Source organism: Mastomys coucha, unplaced genomic scaffold, assembly GCF_008632895.1.
Source record: "Mastomys coucha isolate ucsf_1 unplaced genomic scaffold, UCSF_Mcou_1 pScaffold15, whole genome shotgun sequence".
Classification (NCBI taxonomy): domain Eukaryota; kingdom Metazoa; phylum Chordata; class Mammalia; order Rodentia; family Muridae; genus Mastomys; species Mastomys coucha.
Window position 1 is genome coordinate 140,154,356 of NW_022196897.1, and position 11,806 is coordinate 140,166,161.

An 11,806-nucleotide genomic window follows, 5' to 3' on the forward strand; every position below is an offset into this window, starting at 1 on the left:
TACTTCATTATGAATCCAAACCAACAGAGCTGGAACCCAAATTCTCCATGCTGAAAATGGAGAAGCCCAGTTTAAACACAAAATGTGAGATGGGTCGGATCAGGTAAGAGCCTGATACCACTACAAACCGTGCAGAAAAGGCTGTGTATGTCCCAGTCCTAGCAATGTGACCCTGAATGAAAAGCTAAGACACCAGTGACTGCACTGTTTACAGCACTCTGCCTTGTAGCACATCCATCAATAGACACCTGGGCTTCTTAGTACATGTCTCCTGAGACTGGAAAAAGAGACATCAAATCCCTAGAGACCATTGGTCAGCAGTTGAGCTTACTTTCTGAGTGCCAAGCCTATGGGAAACTGTCACCAAAAAAAAAAAGATAAGACAATATAAAATAATCACTCCCAGTTGCCCTTTTATTTACAGAGAGAGAAAGAGAGAAAGAGGGAAAGAGCGAGAGAAAGGAAGAGAGAGAGAAAAAATACATACATACAAGCCAAAAAATTAAGAAATTAGGTAAATAAAGGGAAGCTAATAAATACTAAAACCTAGAAATATAAACAAGATAGTTTCTTGGCTTGGTATGATGGCATATGCCTTTAATCCCAGCACTCAGGAGGCAGACACAGATGGATCTCTATAAGTTCAAAGACACTCTAATCTACATAAGCGAGTTCTGGAACAGCCAGAGCTAGCAAGTAAGATTCCCCTCACATACACACCAAAAGAAAAGGTAACTCCTGGGAACACAAGTGCCTTATCTACACCAGCAGACCTCCATGCTGTGATCAGGGCCTGGGTACCATTTTTGCTACTAGTCAGTAGAGCTCAATAAGGACATAAAACCAAATGCAAGACATGGGTTTGTCCCACCGCAAGAATAATACTCCAGAAAATGAAGGCCAGATCACATGAGTCCCCTCAGCTCTCTGCCCATTTCTGCTCAGCTCTTCTTCCCAGGCTAGTGACTCCCTTGAAGTGGAAACTTGTAGTTTCATCGGAAAGTCAGGTATGTCTAATATTTTGCTGGACCACACAGATGAAAGGATGGCTTGCTAAAGCAGACATAGGAAAAAATGTTTTCCTGAAGCAGACATAGGTGAAATGATGCTTTGATATAGCAAACACGTGAAAGGACCCAAGAGGGAGGAGTATAAATATGGCCACACAGACAGTGGGGCACTGAGCTTTGGCTTGGTTTGCTCTGACTCACTATTCTTTGCTAACTACACACATGTATTGGTTCGCCTTACATAGATAGCATTGTTGAGGTCAACTTGTGGTAATGTCACCATTGAAAGAAACTCACGGCAGGCTCATGGCAGTCTCAGGGATTGGACACATTGAGGCTCTGGCTCAAACCTCCTGCCTGAGGCCAGCAGGCTCTGGGATATCTCTAAGTCACTGCACTGGAGTTCGGCAAAAGCATCTCAGAAGTGGGTGTGCTTTTTTCAATGAAATGATCAATGGAGCACTCCAATTGTATGCTGGCCCCTGGCTACTAACTGGACCTGCCTGACTCCAGGAACTAAGGCTCAGTATCTGCAGAAGCTTTTTGCCCATCTCATCCCAGCTATGGAGACAACATGTCTTCACCCAGGAAGGTTAGAGGAAAAACTGGAAGAGATAATGGTGAAGACGAGGATGATTCAGAAGACCTAAATCTCCAGAAGTCTTTGCCTTCATCAAGTCAGAAAAATACACCTACAAAACCAGTTTTTGGTAATAAAGTGAATTCAGAGAATGTAAAATCCTCCCACCATCTGTCATTCTCAAATAAGTATGAGCTTGTTTTCCCAGAGCCTTTAGAAAGTGTCAGTGATGAGACGGATGTGGGATGTCAGTGACCTGTCCCGCAGAAACAGGTGGAGCAGTGTGGATATGGAGTCTGCAGGGTCATCAAAGACTATCTCCCCAGTGCTTTCTAGTATAGTAAGTTCTCAAAGGACACTGAAACAGCTTTCTCTGAAAAGGAGCTAACTCAGATGGCTCAGATTTGACCATTAATATTCAACAATTCTTCATGATCTGCCATGAGGGATTGTCTGAAAATACTTCAGAAAAAAAGAGGAGCTTGATATCATCCATGAGTTTTTGGAGTTAGAACACATGGCTCTGCCTGATGACTTCAATTCTGGGAATGAGCTACAGAACAGAGATAAGAACAGATACCGAGATATTCTTCCATTTCAACATTATGAACATAGTGACCCAGATGAAAAAGCAGCACTTTGGCATCATAACAAAACTGATACTGCTCCTTGGTTTGGCATGATTCAAACCAAGGAGTAGTACCAGTTTTATTATGAAATTATGCTTGAAGTTCTTCAGAATCTTCTGGCTTTGAATTAAGAAAGACTTCTGTGCCTGACACTTGAGATTAGCAAGCAGCTTGGAGCCTGAGCTGTGTTGAAGCGTCTGCTAGCCATGCAGTTAGTTTGTCTTCTGATTTTCTCTCCAAGAGTCCCTGAGGGAAAAACCACTGGACCCAGGGTGGACTGTTTCCACTTGATCTTTCTGGACAAGAGCAAAATACCCTCCATGCCTTCTACTGAAACTAAAGTTACATGAAACAAAAAGAAAAGAGAGAGAGAGGGGAGGGGGAGGGAGGGAGAGAGGGAGGGAGGGAGGGAGGGAGGGAGGGAGGGAGAGAAAGGAAGGAAGGAAGGAAAGAAGGAAGGAAGGAAGGAAAGAAGAAAGAAACTCGCCCAAGATCTGCTCATGAGGTTCCTGTGGCAGCAGCCTTACCTCAGGCCAGTTGGCAAGCCAGGCAGTTTCTTTAGGATTGAACTACAGCTGTTGGTCATTCCTCATGTCTGACTGCCTAGAGGACTGGTCTGCAGCTGCTGAATCATATTTCATGTTTGCTATGGTACTGCTGAGAAAGAAGATCAAGCTTGCCCCCCAAAAAACTATTGCTGAACAGGTCCACTTCCCCCCATGTCCTAATAACTTTTCTCTTCTACTACCTCTGTTGAGTGATGTGCTAGAGGAGAGGTTGGACCCTTATTAAAAGTAGGTTGCCTTGATGAAGAAATTGGAGAGATCCCATATAAGCAACTTAACAGGGCACCTGAAAGCTCTAAAACAGAAAGAAGCAAACACACCCAAGAGGAGTAGATGGTAGGAAATCAATTAGTAAAATCAGAAATAAATGGAAACATTACAACAGAAACTGAGGAAATTCAAAAAATCATTAGGTCTTATTTCAAAAGCCTGTACTCCAAGAAACTGGAAAATCTAAATGAAATGGATGATTTTCTAGACAGATACCATTTACCAAAGTTAAATCAAGATCAGGTAAACTATCTAATCAGTTCCATAGCCCCTAAGGAAATAGAAGCAGTCATAAAAATTCTCCCAACCAAAAAAAGCTTGGAGCCAGATTGTTTTAGTGCAGAATTCTACCAGGCTTTCAAAGAACTAATACCAACACTCCTCAAACTCTTCCACAAAATAGAAATATAAGGAACACTACCTAATTCATTCTATGAGGCCACAGTCACTCTGATACCTAAACCACACAAAGACCCAACAAAGAAAGAGAACTTCAGACCAATTTCACTTATGAACATAGACACAAAAATAATAAAATTTTCACAAACCAAATCCAAGAACACATCAAAAACATCATTCATCACAATCAAGCAGGCTTCATCCCAGGGATGCAGGGATGGTTCAAAATATATGAAAATCCATCAAGGTAATCTACTATATAAACAAACTGAAAGAAAAAAATCACATGATCATCCCATTAGATGCTGGAAAAGACTTCAACAAAATTCAACAACCCTTCATGTTAAAAGTCTCAGAAATATCATGAATTCATGGCACATACCTAAACATAATAAAAGCAATATACAACAAGCCAATAGCCAACATCAAATTAAATGGAGAGAAACTTGAAACGATCCCACTAAAATCAGGGACAAGGCTGCTCAGTCTCTCCCTATCTATTCAATATAGTACCTGAAGTTCTAGCTAGAGCAATAAGACAACAAAAGGAGATCAAGGGGGTACAAAATAGAAAGGAAGATATCAAGGTATCACAACTCATGGATGGGTAAACAGAAACTAGCAAAGTTGGTTTATTCAGATATACTTTTGATAGATAGTTTTCAGACACTTCAGAGACCTGCTGAATATAGCATTTAAAATCTTAAACTTAAGATACTTGAAATGGAGATACCTGCCCACACTTACAACCTGCATGGAGGTCCTCAGAAATCAAAAACATGGGTAAGAATCTCACTCAAATACGCATGCCAGCTAGAACAACCAAAGGGCCCAGCTGACACAGTACCCAGCTCCCTCACCCGCACCTCTGAGCTCCAACCTTCTTCTGGCTGCTTCCTACCCAGGCCAGATCAGTGGCCAGATACCCGCACAACATAGCCTGCTTGCCTCCTAGGAGGTCTGCAGTAACCAAAGACACAGAGCCCAGCTGATATGGGACCACCCACCCTGCCAAGCTCCACCTTCCTACTGGTCTGCTTCTCCACCCTGGTCAGATCGGTGGGCCTGATACCATCCCATACCCCACACACCTGTCTGCCTCCCAGGAGGCCCACAGTAACCAGGGATACAGAGGGCCTGCTCTAACCAGACACAAGAGGCCCACCCTAACCAGAAACAGCACTGCCTGCCTCCAAGGAGGCTGGCTCTAGTCAGAAACAACCAGGCCAGTTAACACGAGAGATAACCAATTGGCCAGAGGTAAGCACAGGGTCATAAGCAACAGAACCCAGATCTCATACAACAGCAAGCCCCGCATACCCCCAACATGCCTGAAAAGCAAGATGACTTAAAATCTCACCTCATGAAGATGATAGAGGTCTTTAAGGAGTATATAAAGAACTCCCTTAAAGAAACACAGGACAAATACAGGTAAACAGGTAGAAATCCTTAAAGAGGAAACAAATAAATCCCTTAAAAAAATACAAAAAAATATAATCAAGCAGGTGAAGGAAGTGAACAAAACAGTCCAAGAATTAAAAATGGAAATAGAAACAATAAAGAAAACATGAAGGGAGGCAACTCTGGAGATGGGCCACTTAGGGAAGAGATCAGGAGCTACAGATACAAACATCACCAACAGAATAAAAGAGAGAAAAGAGAATCTTAGGCATAGAAGATACCGTAGAAAATATTGACACATCAGACAAAGAAAATTCAAAGTATAAAAGACTCCTAACCCAAAATATCCAGAAAATTCAAGACACAATGAAAAGATCAAACCAAAGAATAATAGGAATAGAAGAGGGTGAAGAATCCCAGCTCAGGTCAGAAAACATCTTCAACAAAATCATAGAACTCTCTGGGCTGCTGTCCTGAGCAGACCTTGGGTGCAAGCTCTGCAGCCAGGACCACAATACCCAGAGGAAGTTCCACTCCCAGGAACTCTAACACACCCAGAACCAGAGGTGAGGAGGAACCAACATCTGTCCCAACACCAGGAGTAACTGGGACCAGCGGGACCAGGCACACAGGAACTCCACCAGCCCAGTGGCTCGGGTTCCTTCCAGTCTGTCTGGGCTGGTGTCCTGAGCAGATCTTGGGCGCAAGCTCTGCAGCCAGTCCTACAACACACAGAGGAAGCCCCACTCCCAGGTGCTCTAACACGTCCAAGATCCCAGGATCCCAGAATCACAGGATCACAGAGACAGCTTGACTCTGAGGAGTTCTGACACAACCAGGATCACAGGAAGGACAGGCTCCAGTCAGATTTAGCAAGGGCAGGTAGCACTAGAGATAACCAGATGATGTGGGACAAGCATAAGAATATAAGCAACACAAACCAAGGTTACTTGGCATCATCAGAACCCAATTCTCCCACCATAGCAAGTCCTGGATACACCATTACACCAGAAAACCAAGATTCAGATATAAAATCACTTTTCATGGTGATGATACAGGACTTTAAGAAGGACATAAATAACTCCCTCAAGGAAATACAGGAGAACACAGGTAAACAGCTAGAAGACCTTCAAGAAGAAACACAAAAATCCCTTAAAAGCAGTAAGGGAAAAAGGTCAAGTAACATATAAAGGCAGGCCTATCAGAATTACAACAGACTTCTCACCAGAGACTATGAAAGCTAGAAGATCCCGGGCAGATGTCATACAGACCCTACAAGAACACAAATGCCAGCCCAGGCTACTACACCCAGCAAAACTCTCAATTACCATAGATGGAGAAAACAAGATATTCCATGACAAAACAAAATGTATATAATATCTTTCCACAAATCCAGCCCTACAAAGGATAATAGATGGAAAACATCAACATAAGGAGCAAAACTACACCCTACAAGAAGCAAGAAAGTAATCTTTCAACAAATCCATACAAACCTACTCCCACTTCTTACAACTAAATCAACAGGAAGTGACAATTACTTTTTTTAATACCTTAATATGAAAATTAATATTACCAACATATCCTAATCGATTGACATCCAAAAATATGAGGAATTAGAAATTTGTTGATTGTCATCCAATGGCCTCTCTAATTTGGTAATTGGAGAAATAGGTCCAATGTTGTACAATCCATATACACTTTCTGCTTGTTTGTCTGTGACAGTGTCTTGCTGTGTACTACATAATGGTCTTGAAATCATGCCTCTCCTATCTCAGCCTCTCTATTAGTAGTATTGTTTATTTCATGTTTTTACACTATACTATGGTTTTCAGAACAGCTTACACATTTCAAAAGTATTTATACAGACAAAAGAAACCTAGACAGTTAACTTGGGAGGTAGCTTGTAAGAAAACAATAAAGAGTGAGACTGAATGCTTTGCTTGACGTTTGTAACTATTGTATCAAGTTTGAAGAAGAGGACTTTATAAGTTAGTCTTTCTCTGAGGTGAATGCTTTTCCAAATTATCACAGCTAATGAACCAGATTCTTAGCCACATCTAATGTCTGTGTCACCCTCCAAGCAGAACTATTGTTCATTGAAACAGTTGGTGGATGACTTTCTAGATAGACCATCTTAATACACACACCATTTCATAAATGAATGTAACCTGTTCTCTGTGGGCTGAGAATGAAGTCACTCACTCAAGTCAAATAGCTTTGACCATAGCAGGAAGTCTGTATCCAAAAATCATGCCTACAATTCATCCCTTGGTGCAGCAGAACTGTCACCTCTCAGCTTAGCTATGATGGAGGTAAAATTCTTTGGTGATGTGAGGGTCATTGAAATACAGCCTTATTACAATGAAATCCAATGTCTAAAAATTGTTCTTATTTTGGGCTTGTACCACAGTAAGAGCCAAGATTTTTAAGCTCTACTAAATACAAAACAAACAAACAAAAAGACTTTATATATTTATGTTCATTTAATAAAATACTAGTAGTGATTATTTTAAAGTATACAGTTAATATGTCTGGAGTTATTTAAAATTTATATTGAGAAATATGTATGTTCACTAGTGCTGTAGACGAGCATCTACATAAGACTTAAATTGATTGTTGTTTTATATCAAACAACTTTTATAGTACTCACTTTTATTGTTATAGTATTTTATAAATTTTAAAGAATATGACAAAAAAAGGTATTGTAGGTATTGAAGGGGGGTCTCTGGGAGGAGTTGGGTTACAAAAGGGAAACAAGAATGTGATTTAATTCTATTTACTTAAAGTGTTTTTAAATGTTAACAAATTCAGATAAATTGAAATCATATATCCTTTCTCATCATAATGCAATAAAATTTAAATCAATAAAAAAAAGATATTAAGAAAAAAATAAATTAGGCCCCCTTCCTCTCCTGGACAGCAGAGTAGGTGGCCAGGGGCAAGGTATGTGTGAGCTAGTCCCAAGGGTGAGAACAATAGAGAGCTGGCCTTATCCATCAATAAGCTGCCATGAGGTGGTGTGTGGGTATGGGGATAATGTCCTCCCTCCCCTTGCCCCTGGCCACCTGTGGTAGTCAGGAGGAGAGCTAGCTCCAAGGGTGGAAGAGCAAGAGGGCTAGCCCTGTCCCTGCACTGGCTGTAGGACTTGGAAGAGGGGATTCTGCACCTGCATTGCAAAGGCTCAGGTGAGCCAACCCCAAGGGTGGGAGAGCAGGAGGTCTGGCCCAGCCCCTCACAGCCTGCAACACTTGGGGGAGTGGGTCCCTGTATCTCAACTGGGCAGCACAGTGGAGCTGCTCTGGAGGCATGGGTGCAGGAGAGTGGGCCTCAAGGAAATGTGAGTGGGCCAGTTGGCCCTACCTCCTGATGATGGCAGCAGGTAGCCTAGGGGGAGCAGGGCTGGAGAGCTCCCCCTGGTGGTGCAGATATGGGAGAGTTGCTGCGCTGACCAGCTCAGCTACTAACCAGGCCCAGATCCAGGGCTCTGAGTTAGTCCACCACAAAAATCTATATCATCATGGTTGGGATTCATGAGAAGGCTGGTCTTGCTGATCCAAAGCTGTAGGATCTGTATGACACAAAGCAACAACAGGACAACCAGAAGGAATCCCAGTGAGGAATACTAATAGTGTCACAGAAGCCATAGATCTTGAACCAGACCAATGAATGGCTCGATGTAATAAACATTTACAGGTGAAGATGTGTGGACAGAAGGCATACTGTAAGGCATAAACACTGTGACATAAACAGTTTCTATGATGAGATATTTCTATGCTTCAGTTTAGTTTGGAGGGTGATTTTTTTTCTGGTGTGTGTGTGTGTGTGTGTGTGTGTGTATTTTGGCTGTGTGAAGAGCAGATATGATGGGCTTGGGAGATGAGTGAGACTGAAGTGCATGATATGAAGCTCATAAAGAATCAATAAAGTTTTTAAAAAGTCTTATATACAGTTTGTAGGGGAGTGGGAAAGATTCAGCAGAAAGGGATATACAATGAGACAGAGTCATCAGGAAGCTAAGCAAGCACACAACAGTCTATGGACTGAGAACTATAACCCCTCAGGGTAGAAAGAATTGAGCTGGAGCTGGCAAGATGGCTCAGCGAGTAAGAGCACTGACTGCTCTTCCAAAGGTCCTGAGTTCGGATCCCAGCAACCACATGGTGGCTCACAACCACCCATGATGAGATCTGACGCCCTCTTCTGGTGTGTCTGAAAACAGCTACAGTGAATTACACCAGAGAGAGCAAAGAGAGCAGGGCCAGAGTTCAATTCCCAGCAGCCACACACATGATGGCTCACGGCCATCTGTACAGCTACAATGTACTCATACACATAAATAAAATAAAATAAAATAAATCTTTAAAAAAAAAAAAAAAAGAATTGAGCTTCCAGAATCTGAAGTGGAAGCTCCCCCAAGGCCCTGACCCAAGGGCGGTACTGGCCTTGCCAAGCATGTTCTTGGTTTTAGACAAGGAACTGCATTCCTTCTCCACACATAAGAGTCTCAGAGGAAGATCTGCATTGTCCTGGCTCCCAAAATGTGTGACAGACATACATCTTAACACTCAGCCCTTTCTTGTCCTGCCTCCTAGGTAGAGACATCACAGATAACCTTCTTACCCTGATAGACTCCTGTTGACAGTCCTGACACTGAGTGGCCTCCCCTAGAATAGCCTGCACTTATCTGGGATCTCAGAAGTTCTTCACATACACTGCTTACAGTCCTATACTCCACAACAGTTTTCCCTAAAGTCTGAGAAACATCCATTCCTGAACATTCACTATTATCTAAGCCTGTCACAATTGCCCTTAAAGACTCTTAAGACTTTCCTCAAAGGCACCAATATTATTTAAAACCTAAAGCTCACAAAGGCTTACAACCTCCCATTGATAAATTCCTGGATAACCCAGTTCCTAGGGGCCACCTGAACACTGACCTCAGGGTAAAAGCAGTACCCACTGTAAAGTAGTGAGCAGGCAGCCCCCACTGCCAGCTAGCACATGGTCAGTATGAAGGAGATGCTAGCCTTTTGCTCCTGGGGCAGATTCAGTACCCAGAGGGTTGTAAGCACACTGTCTTCCAGTATAGTCCCAGAACATAGAAAACTGTCTAAATCCTGACCTCACAGCAGGAGCAATAAATACCCAGAGAAAACACCAGCCAACTGCCCAATTGTACCCCAGGTCAGACCCAGTTCCCAGGTATGTATGTATGTATGTATGTATGTATGTATGTATGTATGTATACATATATGTGTGTGTATATGTGTGTATATGTATATGTATATATGTATGTATATATACATATATGTGTGTGTATGTGTGTGTGTGTGTATGTGTGTGTGTTATGCTTTCATCCAATTCAGCGCACATACACAAGAAGGTAAGCACATGCTCCTCTGCAAGGGGGCCCAGGACCTAGCGAGATGTCCATATTACTACTCATACTGAAAAACCAATCCTAGTACCTAGAGTGTAGTCTCATACATCACCTCAAGGAAGGCCCATTACCAAGAGGGCCACATGTACTCTACCACCTACAGCTAGACCAATATCCAGGAGGTGCCCTATTGCTTCCATTTCACTCAAGATGAATAAACAGGAGGGCAAATCCACACTTCCCCAAGGGTAGCCCTAAAGAGCCATCTGCACCCTGATCAAAGGATAACAGTCCCCAGGGTTCTAACTGTAGCTGCACCCAACTCAGGCCACAAAGCCAATAGCCTGACCACAGGTTTCTTGGCATGTTTCATCTAATTTAAATTTATAAAAGCACTAGAATAATATTACATTCAAGTATACATGACAAAACTAAGGCCTAGAAAAGCCTGGTAAGAGCCCAAGATCACACAGTCTAAAGGCAGCTCCATCATACTTCACTCCCAAAACCTGTGAGCTGGAATCCTCTTTCTGAAGTACAGCAAATCCATCAAGAGCTTTATTCAGACCCCTTAATCCAATTACTCCAGAACTGAGGCAGGATGGTCACATATTCAAGGCCACCCTGCACAAATTATTCAGACTATTCACAAAAAAAATTAATCTCTTTGTAGAACCACAAATCTGCGGTCCTTGTACTGGGGAAGGTAAAAGCATAGAGACTGGGAGTTTGACGTTCCTCCCGGGTGAAAAGAAAGTAAGAGGTCCACCTGAGATAAATACAAAAAAACCAAAAAAACAATAAACAAATAGAAGAAAAAGAGGTTTGGGGATGTACCCAGTGGTCGAGTACTAGCCCAGCATGCACACAACACTAGGTCCAATACCTAGTACTAGAAAATAACAAATATAAAACAGCACCCCAGACTGCAGTGGTGGCAAAGTGGTTAAGACCACTGGCTGCTCTTCCAGAGGACCCAGATTCTATTCCCAACACCTACATTGTGGCTCATACTTGTCTATCTCCAGTTTCAGGGGATCTGGTGCCTTTTTCTAGCCTTCATGGGTACCAGACACACATGTAGTGCACAGATGTAGTGCATAAAGGTAAAATACACATAAAACAAAATGCAATTTAAAAGAAACAAAAGAAAAAAACAACTCATTAAGGTTATGTCACCTCAAAAGCAAAGCTGCAATGATGCACACCATTAAACCCCAGCACTCTAGAGGCAGAGGTAGGATCATCTCTGGGTTTGAGACAAGCCTGTGGTTCCAGGACAGCCAGAGCTACACAGAGAAACCCAGTCTTAAAAAATCAGAGAGAGGGAGAGAGACAGAGAAAGATACACAGAGACAAAGAGACACAGAGAGGGGCAGAGACACAAACAGACAGAGACAGAGACAGACAGTGAGAGTGTCACATCTGCAGAGAAGACCAAACTTCAGCTAAAAACTGAAAAGGTTCTGAGACACAAAGTACCCAAGAGAGGGCCCTGTGAATTGCGACTCCCAAAATCAGAACTGCTCACACCACAGAAACAATGACACAAGAGGCCAACTCAGTCTCTA

At 42.5% G+C, this 11,806-nt stretch overlaps 2 pseudogenes; both read left to right on the plus strand.

Annotated features, from left to right (window-relative positions):
* The first annotated feature begins 1,584 nt into the window (after nt 1-1,584).
* LOC116091818 lies at nt 1,585-1,978 on the plus strand (annotated as a pseudogene).
* On the plus strand, nt 1,975-2,350 carry LOC116092475 (annotated as a pseudogene).
* Nucleotides 2,351-11,806: the final 9,456 nt, after the last annotated feature.